This window comes from Ptychodera flava, assembly GCF_041260155.1.
Source record: "Ptychodera flava strain L36383 chromosome 3 unlocalized genomic scaffold, AS_Pfla_20210202 Scaffold_25__1_contigs__length_14229661_pilon, whole genome shotgun sequence".
Lineage (NCBI taxonomy): Eukaryota > Metazoa > Hemichordata > Enteropneusta > Ptychoderidae > Ptychodera > Ptychodera flava.
Window position 1 is genome coordinate 3599716 of NW_027248279.1, and position 16929 is coordinate 3616644.

At 36.5% G+C, this 16929-nt stretch overlaps 1 long non-coding RNA gene across 1 annotated transcript in view; it reads left to right on the forward strand.

Annotated features, from left to right (window-relative positions):
- LOC139125666 (uncharacterized) overlaps positions 1-16929 on the forward strand; it is a 91996-nt gene that overhangs the window by 45431 nt on the left and 29636 nt on the right. Inside the window, exon 2 of the long non-coding RNA XR_011550328.1 lies at positions 1695-1716. This is a non-coding gene — a long non-coding RNA (uncharacterized lncRNA). The remainder of the gene's footprint in view (positions 1-1694; positions 1717-16929) is intronic.

A 16929-nucleotide genomic window follows, 5' to 3' on the forward strand; every position in this document is an offset into this window, starting at 1 on the left:
AGGACTGTTCATTCATCCGACTGACTGTTACAACTCTGAGACTGGAGCTTTGCCGTCCCAGCTGAGATAAGTAGTCTGTACACTTTTAAAGCTTGTACTCTATCCCGACTTAGCAATTAGTTTTATTTTCGTAATAAATTTGTTTAAACTTTAACTGCTGAGTTCACCCTTTTGTTCGTTTTTCTCTGCCCGTAACACCCTTAACTTGGCGATTAGTTTATTTATTTTCATAATAAATTTTGTTTTATACGGAAACTGCTGAGTTTACCCTTTTGTTCGTTTTCTCTCACGTAACAATACTTAAACAGGAACTTCCCCAATAAAAGCCGGATTATCGTAAATCTAAGCAAATGCAAAGAAGCCACGCTACTGATCAGACATGCCATGTTTGGTCCCAGAATCCCACAATTTTGTCATGTTTCAGGCGTTCAATGTCATTGAATCTTGTGTATGATGTCTGTGAATATAAAGCAACTAAACTCAAATCAAAATTAAAATGAAAAACATGTTCCTTTTTTTGGTCACAGCACCTATGTTTCAAATTGTGTTCCCTTTTACAACCATTACGACCTCTCTTTGCATATGTCACAAAGTGCCCTTCATTATTACTCAAATTTATCATACAGACAGAGCGAGGCTATGAGAATTCAAAAACTCTCGCCCAGTGTGTGCAAACGGCCGCGTCATCAGTAATCCTCCTATTGTGCACCCACGGTCCTGTAACTTCCCGTTTAATAGCTTTTATGGGCCACAGCTCATAATATTCATAATGTCAACTTGTGCATTTGAACACATTTTGATGCACTGTCCATCAATACCCAGGCCAACGATTTAATGGTTGGTAACTGTTGCAATGGACACCATACATTGCGTCACTGAAAGCCAAGCTAAAAGGGAAGTTAGCAGTGAGTACTCTTATAAAATCCATTTTAAGTTCCAGGGATAAGTACATCAAAGTAAATGCAAGCTAGAGATTTAGATATTTAATCTAGCAAAGTCAAAACCGCCCAACCAAATCATCACCCTTAATAAAGTGGTTCAATATCTGAGCTTGTTAGAATTTTATTTTACTGCGAACCCTCCACTGGCTGTTGAGTTCATGAAACATACACATGCACGCACACACACACACACATTCTCTCTCTCTTGCTTTCACACATCACTCACAAGCTTTATCAAAGCTGAGAATACATTGCTGAACTGGAAGAAAAATTGCTGCAAGGACAAATCAGTCCACTTGCAGAGCTATCTACCTAGAATAGGAATTTAGAATAGAAAATTCAGTAAATTCTTGAGATTCAAACTCATAACATAGGGCACCCAGTAACCAAGAAAAAATATGAGGGTCAAAACGGTTTGGCTAATTCCTCACCCATAAAACACTACAAATTGTCCAAAGTCATGTCCAAGTACAGCTCCAAACGGACAGATAGACATAGACATGGAATCTGATCCACAAGTGCCAATCCTGGACTTCATATAGCAGGAAATAATGAGTACATGGGTAGCAAGTTCAAAAACACCAGAGTTTCTGAATAAACACTGCTAAATTAAAATGTTCAAAAACAAAATTTTGATACAGCCAATATATGATCACAAACAAAGATACAAAGCTTCCACAGCACTAACATAATGGTACTGACAATAATGTCTATGTAATATGTATCAATCTTTGTTTTATTTCCTCTGATTAGGACCTAAGTACTTGAAGGAAAGGTAAGCAGCACCATCTTATTAATTAAAAATCACTATCATGCCAGTGAGACTCAATAAGTGTGATTAAGTAACATTCGATAATCAAGTTATCAAATCAAATTGCTTTATAAGTTTACTTTTCCTGCATATTGCTATTACACTGCTCTCCTCTTCAAACAAAAATATGATCATAAGATCTAATAAACTGTCATTAGGGGCCCATGCCAACTCGGTGTGAGCCCCTATTAGTTTAGTTCAAATTCTATCTCCAACTTCTATTTGGTGCCAATTTGTCCTTTTACTTTGTTCACTGTGGTGAAAATTTTCCACTCACATTTTATGTTTATCGTAGGCAAATGGCAATATGCTTGACAAAGCCAGCAGCCTATTTGAATGCCTTTCACAAATTTGCTATCACACTTGCTATCACTAATGATCTCAGCGAAATATTTATTCAAAATGTCCATTGGTTCTAGAGAAGATTTTTATAGATTTAACTGAAACTTTTCAAAAATTCAATATGGCAGCCAAGATCGCATGACCACTCGCATTCTACACAGGAAGTGAATTACCCTGTTTTGACAATAAGCTGTAGCAATAGAAAAAGACAACTTTTAAGTCAGCGATTTTGTTCAAATGAAATTCTAGTAAGTAAGTCTTGGAGAAAGTTAGAAAACTATGCAAACAGTACTTAGCTTAGCTGGGACAGCACAAAACTCTTAAATTACAGTGTTCATGGAATTGAGTCCGGATCAATCTGATTAAAATCATATGTAGAGTACGGCAGCTTCTATACTTATGTGGTATTCTCTTGCTGTCGCCTCTCACTACATCTGACCATCTCCCACAGAAGGTCGCGTTCAAGTCTTGTGCTCTGGCCAGAACAGCCAACCTATCAGAAGGCGCCTTAGAGAGAAGAAGAGGTAGAGGAGTCGGTCATACAGTTGATGACAGTGTGCACGCTGTCACCAGACAAAGTGAAAAACTAATGGTCCGCGGCAAAAAATCGATGGTCCCGGACCTCTGGATTTGCTCACCCCTGATATGGTACTGACTGTTTGGAAATCCTGATTGATCACTTTGGAAAACCAAAGTGTGATGCAGCAGGCAACACTTTTGATGCCATGTTATCACCTGATAATGTTAGATTTGAGTGGGTAACATGTAAACATGAGTTGCTAAATTATCGGCACCTGTCAATGCAACAAGCATGGCAAATTCTGCTGAAAAGGAGGCAGAGTGAATATCCAGAGTTGTGCAGATTGGCTCAGATTGCTCTCCTAATTCCTGTAGCAACTGTTGACTGTGAGAGGGGGGTCAGTCAGTTTAATTTGATAAAAACTTCCCTAAGAAACAGGTTGAAAACAAGTAATGTTGACACATTGATGAGAATAGCTATTGAGGGTCCATCAATAGAACAATTTGACTTTGAAGGCAAAGCATTTACTGCCTGGACAGCAGCAAAGGATAGGAGGGTGTTTGCTCCAGTTGTGCAATATAAAGTAGATGAAAGCATACCCCCATCCCCTTTGTGAACAGTTGGTACACAAATTAGGAGCTGTTGTTGGAGAGCTTAGTTTTAGCAATTAGATGATGAAGAACCTGTAGACCTATCAAAATGTAAGGAAGTGTGAAATATGCAGGTTTGCGATGGAAATAAAGGTCTATATGATGACATAAATGTAAATCTTTGTGTAATATGCAGTGTTCGCGGTGACTTTTTCTCCTCGCGTACGGCATACGCATTAGTCTGCTAAAATTGCGTAATGGCTGGATTTGAGTGCGTAATTTCACTTCCGCACTCGATTGATGAAAAAACTGACTGCAAAATACAATGTGCCGTTGAATAAACCTACACTACATATTCGGATTGTACGATGTAACATTATTTTAATGAAAACAGTTTAACGAACAACTTGAACAATGTTGAAACGTAACAGCGAAGGGTATACATGCGACCGTCAAAACACATCGGGCAACCCAAAAGTTAGAGTTATGGCAGCTTATCCAGACGGTTTGTGGACGTTTCGGCACCAAGTCGTTTCGGCCCAAGACGTTTCGGCCTTCCAATATCAGGCCCCAAGTCGTTTCGGCACCGCAACCCAAGACGTTTCGGCACCGCTGAAGGCTACCTGTGGGAACTAGTGCTGGAGCGTAATGTTACAAATCAAAGTACTAAAAAGTATAGTGTCAACTAACCTTCACGTACATGCTTTAATCTTTGTGAGAACATGGAAGAGACCGTAAGAAAAACTTCATATCATTTCAAATCTGTGACACAAGTTTATCGATATCATAGCCGCCGACACGGCAAAAGTTTGAAGCGGTGACGAAACAGCACGGCAAAATTCACACAAAATGCACATAAAGTACTGGTCAGAACGCAAAGGTCACGCTTACGAATATGACGGATCAGTCAATTACTAAATAGTTTGAAAAAAAAATCGAAATACAGATGCCGAAACGTCTTGGGTTGCGGTGCCGAAGTGACTTGGGGCCGGAAATTGAGAGGCCGAAACGACTTGGGCCGAAACGACTTGGTGCCTGAACGACCAGTTACCATCCAGACACTTCTGCAGTGTTCAAAATTTATCGGGATTCCGACGAGCTCTACCGATGAATCATTTTTTTCACGGACTCGTAGAGCAAAGTTGAAAGAAAACAGATTTGTCTGCTTCGACGCCATGCTGCATGTGTGCTTGATCAAAATTTGGGAACAGCGAGACGCGATGATCGTGAACGGTTCGCATTTATACAATTTGTCGTAACATTTCTGTCAATCACTCACTTTCAGAAACTATCGCTCGCCTGAAAATTTGCAACGTAATTCATAGGCACAGCTGACATGATAACGTGCCTAACGTGATAACGTGTGGACTACGATGCCGATTTTTCAGACAACGCCCAGAGAATCCGAAACTTTCCACACAAAATGAGTGATTGACAGAAATGTGTTGCAACAAATTTCGCTGGTTGTCGCCTAAGCTCAGTCGTGGGGAGTGCTTTCGGTGTTATCCTTTGCGTATAGAAAACGCATTACGATGAAAAAAATGCGTAGAGAGTCAATTTCAATGCGTAAATACGCACTATTTTTGCGTAAACGCGAACTCTGAATATGTGTTTATTGTATAGTTATCTACTGTTATCTGTGGGTATAAATATTGGCCTGATAATAAACAAATTGTACATTGATGCAGGTTTGTCGGCTATGACTGGCTAATCAGTTTTGTGGTAAATTAGCCAGAATGGCTAACCATGAAAATTAGCCAGAGGAAACACTGAGATATGAACTGAATATGCTCACGTGTTTTAAACAGGTTCATTAATAGTAGTGCGCTTCACAGAACAATGAGATATATGTTATCACTATATGTAGCAGGTTTCTTTCAACTTCGCACAGTACTCTCAGAGTTTAATCACTAATTACAAAACTATATTTAATATGCAAATGAGCTGTTCATTAACTTGACACTGCTCAATGCTTTATGGGACAATTAGATATTCATCAGATCAACATTTGTAGCAAGTTTTATTTAAATTAATGCCATAATTTTAGAGTAATGTCACTAATTACAAAATTCATTTAATATGCAAATAAACCCTAAATTAACTTGACACTGTTCAATGATTCATAGCACATTTAAATATTTATCAAATCAATATCTGTAGCACGTTTTGGTGCCGAAATTTCAGAGGAAAACCTAATTACAAAGTTTATTAAATATGCAAATGAACCCTTAATTAACTTTACACAACTAAATGCTTTCCAACACAGTTAGATATCTGTCGTATCAGTATGTGCATTGTGCAGCAGTTTTCATCACATTTGATGCAGTTATTTCGGAGTTATATGACTAATTATAAGACTTCATGAAATATGCAAATGAGCTAATTATTAACTTGACACTGCTCAATGCTTCTCAGTACAATTGGATATTTATCAGATCAACATCTGTAGCAAGTTTCATAAAATTTAACGCTGTAATTTTGGAGTAATATCACTAATTACAAAGTTCATTAAATATGCAAATGAACCCTTAATTAACTTCACACAACTAAATGCTCTACACCACAATTAGATATCTGTCGGATCAGTATCTGCAGCAGATTTCATCACATTTTGTGCAGTTATTTTGGAGTTATATCACTAATTACAAAACTTCATAAAATATGCAAATGACCTATTTGTTAACTTTACACTGCCAAATGCTTCTCAGTACAATTAGATATTTATCAAAACAATATCTGTACCCAATTTCACTGACTTGGGTGCCGTTATTTGAGAGTTATATACCTAATTACAAAGTTCATTAAATATGCAAATGAACCCTTAATTAATGTCACACTACTAAATGCTTTACACTACAGTTAGATATCAGTCGGATCAGTATCTGCAGCAGATTTCATCACATTTGGTGAAGTTATATCGGAGTTATATGACTAATTACAAACCTTCATAAAATATGTAAATGAGCTATTTATTAACTTGACACTGCCAAATGCTTCTAAGTATAATTAGATATATATCAGATCAATATTTGTTGCAAGTATCATCAAGTTTGGTGCAGGAATTTCAGAGTTATCTCACTAATAACAAAAGTTCATTAAATATGCAAATGAGAAGATAATTGACATGACACTCACAGTATCATCATAATGTTCTGAGATTGTCATCTGTGAAAAGTTTCATGAAATTTTGTGCAGTATTTCTTGATATATGTCTACACTGTCATTACCGTCTCCATAGGGAAACCATTTTACCAGAAAAATCATATTGCATAACTTCATTAATACGCAAAAATCTAATAAGTTCTTGCAAGTAGCATATGGTACTTGTGTACCAGATCTGACTTGAATCTCTTAAGGCGTTTTTGAGTTATCGTGTAATAGACAGACACACACACACACACACACACACGGACAGACAGACAGACATCGCTATGCATTAGCCCACGTGTTTACCACACGTGAGCTAAAAATGATGTCACTGTAGCTAGGGCTGGAGGAAATAGGAAGGCAACAATTTTTTTTCATTCATCCTGGCAGCTGTTTCTTTCCAGAGGTTACCTTGAAACGATTTTTTCTAGAGATAGAGTCAAAGCAATTGTTTTTTTCAAAAGAAAAAAAATCGCTGATTGGCAAACTGGTATCACGCACACAGCACAGTATATTACCCAAAATGTTGTTTGATTTGTAAGATGAAGGTTACTTTTCTTATAACATTTCCTGCTCTGCATATAAGCAGCAACGGAAAGCATATGGTTTAATAATTTTAGCAAAAATGCCTTTTGATATTTCAGTTAAAATTTTAAAATAATCATTAAATTACCATTTAAAGTCACATATTCTGCAGGTACCTTTAGGAAGCACGTTATGATAGAGTGAAGGGATCATCTCCATTAAGGTCAGCAAGAGACTTACTTCTGTCATTTCCATTGGCCTTATTTGCTCACGTGTACACACGTGAGCATATGTCGCAGCGATGTGTCTGTCTGTCTGTCTGTCTGTTGGTCCGATATCTCAAAAACAGCTGCTCAGATCAGAATCAAATATGGTACATATATTCAGTTAGCAAATGGCAAGAACTGATTAGTTTTGGTTGGGTGTGGCTTACATACTTTTTACTCATTTGCATACTTAATGATTTTAGAAAAAAAAACGAATATATATATTAACCAGATATGAACTGAAAATGCTCACGTGTTTCATACAGTTATGTGTAAATTTGAACCTTTGCCACATGTTTGCAACTTCATTGAAAGTATTATGATCAACATAATGAACAATAATCACCGCTGATTAATTCTCAAAGGTCATGAAGTATACAAATATGTAATTAGCTGAAATAAAAATATTAAAGTTCTTTGACTGCTGTCATTAGGGAGTTCAGTGAAAATTTCAAATGTATGATAGCTGATTATTTTATCTTATGTACATTTATCAAGATGAAAGAAATAAAACAAAAATGTGGTCATTAAGAAGTATCACTGGGGTGTATATGTTGAGATCTATGAGCACATAGATCTATGTTGTTGTTCCCAATTTGAAACACATGATGCATGTCTAAGTTATGGTTCTAAATCGGGAAAAAAGATCAGACCTCTAGCAGTATTGGCCAGCCAAGAAATACATATGCGCATTATAAATGAGGTACAAGATGTGACATCTTAAGGTCTAATATCCTATCAAAATTGGAGGGTCATAGTAGGGAGTTCAGTGAAAATTTTAAATGTATGATAGCTGATTATTTTTATCTTATGTACATTTATCAAGATGAAAGAAATAAAACAAAAAAAAGATCATGAAAATCGGTCATCAACTTCTCATGATACATGCGTTTGAACATTCAGAAATTTGCGCATTTTTGGTCAAACTCAGGCAAAAATTGCCACAGAAGTGACATTTTCATATCTTTCAGTAGCATTATCTTAAAATACCATTTATCCTTTCATAATATTTTGTGAAAATCTGAAAGAATTTTACCTAATCAAAAAAGAAAAGTATGTGTTATGGTAGATCTGAGAGTATTTTAGAAACAACACTGATCAAAATATTTACTTTTTTTTGTCTGACTTAGTCATTTTTACCATGGCACCGTGGAAAAAACTGAAAATTAGCCATGTTTGACAAGTCCTAGTTCAAATACGCTTCATATGATGGTAATGAATGTTTGAGATATTGTTGTTTATAACCTAGATTATAGAAATGTACTTAATTTTTAAATTCTAACACTATCTTTCTTTCTCCATGGAAACAAAAATCAAAAAAACCTTACTTTTTTCATTTTTGGCACGGCGGCCATATTGGATTGCCATAAGGGATTACAGTATAGGCATGTTTGAGGTTTCTGCATGACTGTAAACTTCTTTATTATGAAAATGAAAGAAAACTAAAGATATGAAAATCCTCTACTCTTGCTTGAAATAGAAAAACTATTGTAATTTATCTTTCAAATACAATTAGTGACACAAAATGACATGCTATATGAAATTGCCTGACAAAGTATCTGAAATTGGAATTCCACCGATAGCACATTGAAATTGAAAACTGGTGAAATTCAGTTTAATTGTACAACACAGCTGTATACAGAAAGGTAAATACAGAAATCCCTTTAATCACCTAAACAGGATGAATGTGATGTTTTAATTTAATCAAAAATATCTTTTCTTAAAGGTATCATACATTGTATTAACTTCATTCATGTTATTAACTGTCCAAGCTCTGAGCGATGAGTCTTTAGGAGCTATTGTTATCTCTTGCAATATAAATTTTACATCAATTGTTCTCTCTATCTATCTCTCTTACAGGCCACTGAAAAGAATTCTGTGCTTTTCTTTGCAGAAATATTACATCAGCTGTATTCATTTCATGATCTACTTCAACAATTTCCCCTGCAAACCACTGTTCCTCATACGCAACTGCTACATACATGCCAACATGTACATTACATCGGCCAAAACATATATCAGAATCTTTTCTTGTTGTTTTTCTCCTTTTTACATGCACTTGCTTTTGACTCTCAGCCTTTCTTTTCTGTAGATTTTCATTTATTTCTCTTACAAATTCAGGCATTGCTGTGTTATTTACTCTGAGAATTGATTTCAAGTTTTCTACTAACTCTTTCACTGATAACTTTACTTTGTTACTTTGCCATTGGCCTAACTTTTTGTTTGGTATAATTGATTTCATAACCTGGATTCTGTATGTTATCTGATCTTTTATGGCTTTAATTTGTTGGCCTCTTCTCAGTTCAGACAACATTTTATCAATTTGAGATTCAGTTTGCCACACACCCCACTTTGTCTTAACTCTATGCTCTAGTTGTTGTCTTTTTTTTAATTTTCTCTGTAATGATTTTTGCTTTTGTTCCATTCTTTGTCTTTGCAATTGAAGTCTCTTCATTCTAATGTCTTTGATATTTACAAATTCTCTTCTCTTTCTCTCAGGTGCTATTTTCCTTGCAATTTTCAAATATTTAATCTTTATATCCCTCCTTAAAGTATTTAGATATTCGGTGGTTTTATTGCGACTGTAACATATACAACCAGCTTTTGATATTCGACTCTTCTGTGGAGCTTTTTTTATTTGTCTGTCTAAATCAGAGAAATCAGTTTCTGCTCTTACATTAGTCAAGGGTGCACTTTCAACCTCTTCACGCAACCTATCAGATGGTTGATTTTCAGCACCACCAGGCAACTGATTGGCAAGTTGTCTTTGTACCACAGGCAACATGGCTTTACACATGCATTTCAAGGCATCCAGGGTTAATGCATTCAGTACCGGATCAGAGGTTTCAAACAGAGTTGTATATATGTTGTCTTTTGTAATAGTACTGTTTGATATGTAAGTGGTTTCATCTAACAGTGGTTTGGCATCTATAGCATTGTCAGCAAGGCAGGTTCTAAGTTCAAGCCAGTGTGTGTTCATTTCATAGTAATTTATGTTTTTTTCTAGCAAACGCATTAGTGGACCAGTAATGAGTTTTGAAATAATGCCTAATGCTCTACACTCAGCAATGATGACTGGCTCATCTAACACAGCCTGAATTTGACTGATAAGCTTATTTGTTGACTCACACCTGCCTGATTTAAGGAAATTTGAAATGTGATCTTGATGATAATACAGGGCACCACCCTGATGAAAAGCCACATTAAATCTGTTGTGCTCAAATTTTATCAAATTATTTTTTTCTTTCAAAACATCTTCCAAATATGGGCCAAAGTCTGTGTACACGCCAGACTTCTGGCAGCCTTCCTCTGTAAAACCTTTCCCTGCCTGATATAGCAAATCAAAGCAGTATGACTGGTTAGACTTGTAATTACTTGTAAAGTTTATCTGGTCTTTCCTTTCATTTTCAAATTGCTTACAAGCTGAAGTGACAGCACTAGCCATATTTACAAGGACATGCATCCCACAGAGCAAGTGATTGATACTTTTCATTTTAGTTTTTTCATTTTCATCAAAATTATCCCAATTACTGTGTATTACAGGCAGTAAGGATTCCCTGACTTCTTCAAGTTGGGTTTTATACTTTTTGTTTACAACATGTCTGTCACTCATTAAGTTCTTACTTTTCAATAATAATTCAGCATATATTTTCTGTTTGTCCTCATCACTATCTGTTACGGATTCACTAAGTTCTTTAAATGTTTCTAATGTGGCTTTCAAATAGTCATCCGCACTACCCCTTAGAAGCTCCTGAAAACCTAATGACAATGATGATTTATCAGGCAAGGTAACTTGCAATCCTGCGTAATCGATGAATTTTTTACGTGTACCATCACTATGCAATGTATTAGGTTTCTCTTGTTCTAAAATCTGAGTAGCAGCTTGTGCTTGTGCAACAATGAGAGCTTCTACCTGTAGCATTGAGGTTAAAGACTTACTGGGCAGTCTTTCAACTTCAACATTCATTAAATTTCTAAGTACAGATTTAACAATTTGTGTACAGCTCTCAATAGATACATTATGGGCTAAAAGATCATAATACACTTGTCTTATGTTGTCAGTATACCTCCCATTGTGAAAAGTAATAATATTAGCATCATTTGACATCTGAGCAATTTTTTCTTCTAGTTCTAAGTTTTCGTTCTCTAGTTGACTTATTCGCTCATCATTTGTTGTGTCTGATTGCCTGTTGTTTACTTTCTGAGACTCTGACTTTCTTTTCCAATAACTTTTACTCTTCTGTAGATTTTTCTTGTCTTTTATAATCCGCTCTAGCTCAAGTTCAAGTCTCTGTCTCTCATTTCTCAGATCACCTATTTCCTTGACATTATTTTGCAAAGTCTGACTTTGTTCTTCAAGTTTATTCTGCATCTCTTCAATTTTCTTCTCTCTTCTTTTCAGTTTCTTATTTATGTTTTTTGGAGTGAGTGTTGACAGTTTAGCCTTGAGACTATTGATTTCATCTAATTTTTGTTTGTACTGTGATTTTAACTTATCCATTTGCTTGACCTTCTCTACCAGCTCAAATTTTTCCTCAGTTAATTCCTCCATGGCCTGTGTTAAATCACTCAGAGCTGCATATGCATCAGCTAAATTACTGGTCAACATTGACAAGACCTGTCTTTGGCTTTCAAGTGCCCTGTTCTCATCTCTATTCTCTTGGGCGGTGTCAATGCTACTTGACTTGGGTACATGTGCTACAGATTTTGGTAACTTATATATCTGTGATAGAAACATCTGTAATTCATCATCCTGCTTACATACTTTCAGTTTGTTACACTTGTCATAGAGCCTATTCCACTGAACAGAAATCGCATCAACACTTGGCTCTGTCTCAGGATTTTGACTTATTAAGCCTTTCATCCATGCTACAGTGTATCGCCATGGTAATCTGTTTCTAACAAGGAAAGCTCTCAACTCAAGGATGTGTCTTAGCTCTAAATTTACAGGGACATCTGTACACTCCTGAAAATTGCATGATTTTAAAGTCTCCTGAGTTATCTTTCTTGAGCTAAATACTCCTGATAATTCTATGGTGACCTGTCCACAGATGGTTTCTTGCAAAGCTTCATCTTCCCTATCATTCTTTCTAGCTTTCTCTAAGTATCTTCTGACTTTTTTGGTGAAATTACTGATCTTTGATGGCAGACTGATTTCTGGTTCAAACAGCAAAATGACCTCTGGCAAAGTTTGTTGAACATTTATACCTGTCTCCTGCAGACATTGATGCAAACTCAAGTAAAGATCATTGCTTAGAGGAATCTCATGAGCGGCTATATCTACAAGACTTTTCTTCCTTGCTAACAGCTCTGACAGATTGTCTACTACTCTAAGTGCTACGTCCATGTTTGTATTCTGTACGGATAAAATACCAGAAATTCATTAATATTGAAATAAATTATCAAAAATTATGATCAATATACATTTTTTAGGTCATGATATTGGGATACAATCTTGGCAAAACTGAATTAATTCCATTCTCAATTTTATTGTATGTATATTATACATATTAAATATTTAATATATTGATTGGTTCTCAAACCTCTAGTGCGGAAAACTCAACAGAGTGAACAAGGAGGAAAACTTTTGTTAAAATCATACAAACTGATATAGGTTAAATCAGTGTTTGTCACTTATCAAAAGAAAAATTTGAGTCAACAGCAGAAACGCATCATGAGGTCGATGTCCTCGGCAAAGGCTGATCAGTCAGTGTAAACAATACCATTGACCGCTGTCAAAACAAACTGGACCGGCCGTGATCACAAATAAGAATACTAAACCACTACATTATATTCTGAAAGTTGACAGAACATTCTTTAATTCCCATGAGAGACCTATGTTTTCAGTGAAAAGTGTTGATAGTGTCGCTTAACTGACGAGAAAACCATCGACGTACAGCCTACTCGTACGCAATCGAAATTCAATACGGCTGCCATTGCACAGACCCGGCCGGCCTGCCGGCCCAGCCCGGTTACCTCGGACCGTAATTCGAAAAGCCAAACTGGAGCTCGTCAATTAAAACTTAGTCTGATACCCTAAAAATATTCCTGAGATACTACATTCTTTTAAAAACCATGTTGTTTCATGAAACCTACCATTTTCACTGAGAAAATCGGCCCGGGAAAAGTTTGACCTCAGTTCATTGACAATTTATCGATGACCTCATGTACAAAACACATATCATATAACAGCTTATATCATTGGCTATCGGTTGAGACTGTTTTCAAAGCGTGTACGCTATTGGCTATAGCTTGGCTTTTGAGTTTTCTGAGTATGCTCCCTCCGATTTCTGGTGCCATGGCCGTCCGCCATTGTGTACAGTGAGCCCCGGTAGTATTTTGCCAGGGGGAGGAGATTCATAAAACGAAACGTTTTACGTGAATAAATTACTCTATCAACAGAAAAGTCATTTCAGTCAATGTTACGTGAGGAATTTGTACTGAACGATATCAAGAACGTAACAAAAACCAAAGTTAAAAAATACAGTATATTTACAGTGCACGCCAGTTCGTATGGCGGCCATATTGGATTCTGAACTCCCTATTATCATTTATATAGCAAGTGTAATTACCGTTGGCCAAGTCCTTCAAGCCATATATGCCGAGCTGTGAAAGCTCATTAGATATGCAAATTGTAAATTAGCTGACATGAAAATGTGAAATGACTTTCGATATTGTTTTAACCAGGTATAATCATCAATGTTGTCATGTTTTGCCAACTTTGATCAAGTAAATCCCAGTATATATCCCTAATAAGCAAAGTTCATTAAATATGTAAATTAGGAATTGACTTAAGTAAAAATGCTTAATGATTGTCAATAATGTTGTATCATGGTATCTGCAATATATGTAGCAAGTTTTGTCAACTTTGGTCGTCAATTCAGATATATATCTCTAATAGGAAAGTTCATTAAACATGCAAATTAGGAATTTGCTGAAGAGAAAATGATTAATGACTTTCAATAATATTGTATTACAGTGTCTGAAATGTACATAGCAAGTTACATCAATTTTGATCAGTCATTCAGATGAATATCCCTAAGTATGAAAATTCATTTAATATGCAAATTAGGAATTGGCTGAAGTAAAAATAGCGTCAATGACACTGTAGCTCCCATCCTGGACTATTTAGTGTTTGTTCTCTGGTCAGATATTTGAACATGTGTGAAAGGGATAAAGTGCATGAAGTGAAAATACTAAATGAAATGTACTGGAGACAGTGAACTATGTTTAATGTAAGGGGCGACGTCAAAAGTTCAATGTAGGATAAAAAACTTAATTCCCTTAATAGTTTCCCCCCAAACTCCCACCCCACCCCCCTAGAAACTTAATTGACTTATATTGAAACTATTGCAGGCTCTTTCTATGTAAAGCGAAGCAAAGGACCAGTCAATTATGGGGTGAAATAAAAAACAACTAAAACAATACTCCATTAACACTGAGAACACATTTTAATTTTGTGTCTTATCCAATGGAAATACAAAAACTTCATTTATTTATGAGTGAACAAGAACAATACGAATAAAGTCCAGGTTTCTCCTTTCAGAGGTAAGACAAGAACCATCTCCGACATTTATGGTTGTAACAGCTGCACACTGCGCATCCAGGAGGACTACCGTCCACAAAGACGACCACTTCTTTGTTTGGTCAAAGTACGTAGAAGTAGGCCTACTTCATTTTCAGGAAATTCTAACTCTCTTCTTCCTGACGAAGTGTTGGGACTGATGTTTGTGTTTTCTCAACTGATTGTAGGTTTCACCCCTGTGTAGAAAAAATTATACATGATAAGAAAATTCGGAAAATAAATAAATTATAATCCAATATGTCCGATGGAATTTTGGTGAAATTAGTGTGAACTGTAGCTTACCTGAATCTACATTCTGTGCCATCAGGCAACTTGTACGTGCAAAGCCAAGACTCAGGTTCAGCTGCTGTGGTACAGCTATCTTCTTCAGTCCAATCCACAGTAGTGAATTCGCTGCCCTCTTCTGAGCTCGCCTCTTCTTCTGTATATCAGACTGCCTTTCAGTTTAATGAACAAGGAAGTCATGTTTCTCGCCATCACTAACAGAAGAGATAACATACTGGCAGCCTCGTGGACAAACCTTGACATCAGATATAGATGGGCACCCTTTGTCGATACCTGACAAGATTAAAATGTGCGAAAACATCTGGTATTTTATCAAATTAATGCAATATTTGTTGGAGTTAACCTTCACACAAAATATGTGCCAATGCTCTCGGTGAAGATTTATGAAAATGCTTCAATTTTCAGAGAAAGGACGCTATATATAATATTGATGGCATTGTGTCATTGTTTGTGAATGCAATCTTAAAATACTATAATATTACTTTTTCAGCATGCTAAGCAATAATACAAATAATACTCACCAGCTACTGGCTGCTGCAAATGTTGTATGTAATTGTTCATTTCTAACCATGTCATATAGTGTCCTGCATGGATATGACTAAAACCTGGAGTTGGCAGTTTACCACCCATCTGCTTTATGTAGCTTATGAGATTTTTAGCACGGATTGGTTTACAAAAACATTGAGAGCAAGATGGGTCATTGCACTTGACAAATTCCAGCATATAAGTTCTCCGTACACAATGTTTTACCAAAAAGACATACTCTTGCCGGAGGTTTTCTAAGGCTGGAGTCGTAAGTATTTCACGTATTCCCTTTTTGAACAGTTTTTCAACATCTTCATGATCATTATATGGCATGTTGGCTTTCATACAAGGAACAGGGATTGGCGTTATAGGGAAACCGTCATGCTCCCTTCTCCAAAAATTATTCAACATTTTGATTGCCCCGTCAAAGACTTCAGCCTGCTTTTCCCGTCTTTCCTGCATGGATAGATTTGTCTGTTGAGTTGGAGTTGTATTTTCTCCCGGCAACGTATTTGGCAGTGTCACAGACACCAACATTTTTGACAGAGGAGACCATTTGTGTTCAATCGGATTCTCAGCACTGTGTCCCGGTGCATGGTTTATTATGGCTAAGTAATCAAAGTCAAGATCCCGCCACAGACGTCCTTGATACATAAGAGTAAACTGAGACTTAGCAGACCAGTCTGGCCCACCGTCGGTTAGATTTATCAAAGCACTTTTGCCCCTACGAACGTTTGGGTCTCCAAGTATGAAATGCAGATCATTTGCATGAGTCATTGCATTGGATGAATGAAAGCATCCTGCTCGATTTACTACAAACAGTGGTCCACTCCGGTTTACTTTGACATGCATTCGCCCAAGTTTGTCAACAACAAAATTAGAATTTGTAAACCTTTGTTGCCCTTTACCAGTCAATTCAACTGACCTTGACCTCCTCCTACTTATTCTCTCTGGGGTGCTTTCTCTTTCTAAACTGCGTGATCGGTATTGTTTTGTTGCACTAGTTTGTTTTGATTTAGTCAAGAGGTATCCCGAAGGAATAATTTTGCTATTGGCATATGGAAAAATCATGGTCATAATAATTCGGGCTATCATCCTGCAAAAAAAACCTACTTATTTGATGATACCTGCTTACAGCTAAGGTTCCCACATTGACTTTATTCTTATCATCACAGGAGAATTTTAAGCATTCCGCATCAAAGTATTCAGCAGTTTCACTAGCCATTGCAATCTGACTTCTCTGAAAATGCAAATCAGTGTGTTCTGTATGGGTAGCTGTGTTACACTTTCCAGGTACCTTTGCATCTACGAGGCCCTTATAATATAATGAGCTATTTGATGATCTATTTGGTGGGACCATAAGACGTCTTACAGTAGACAAGCTTATCTTAC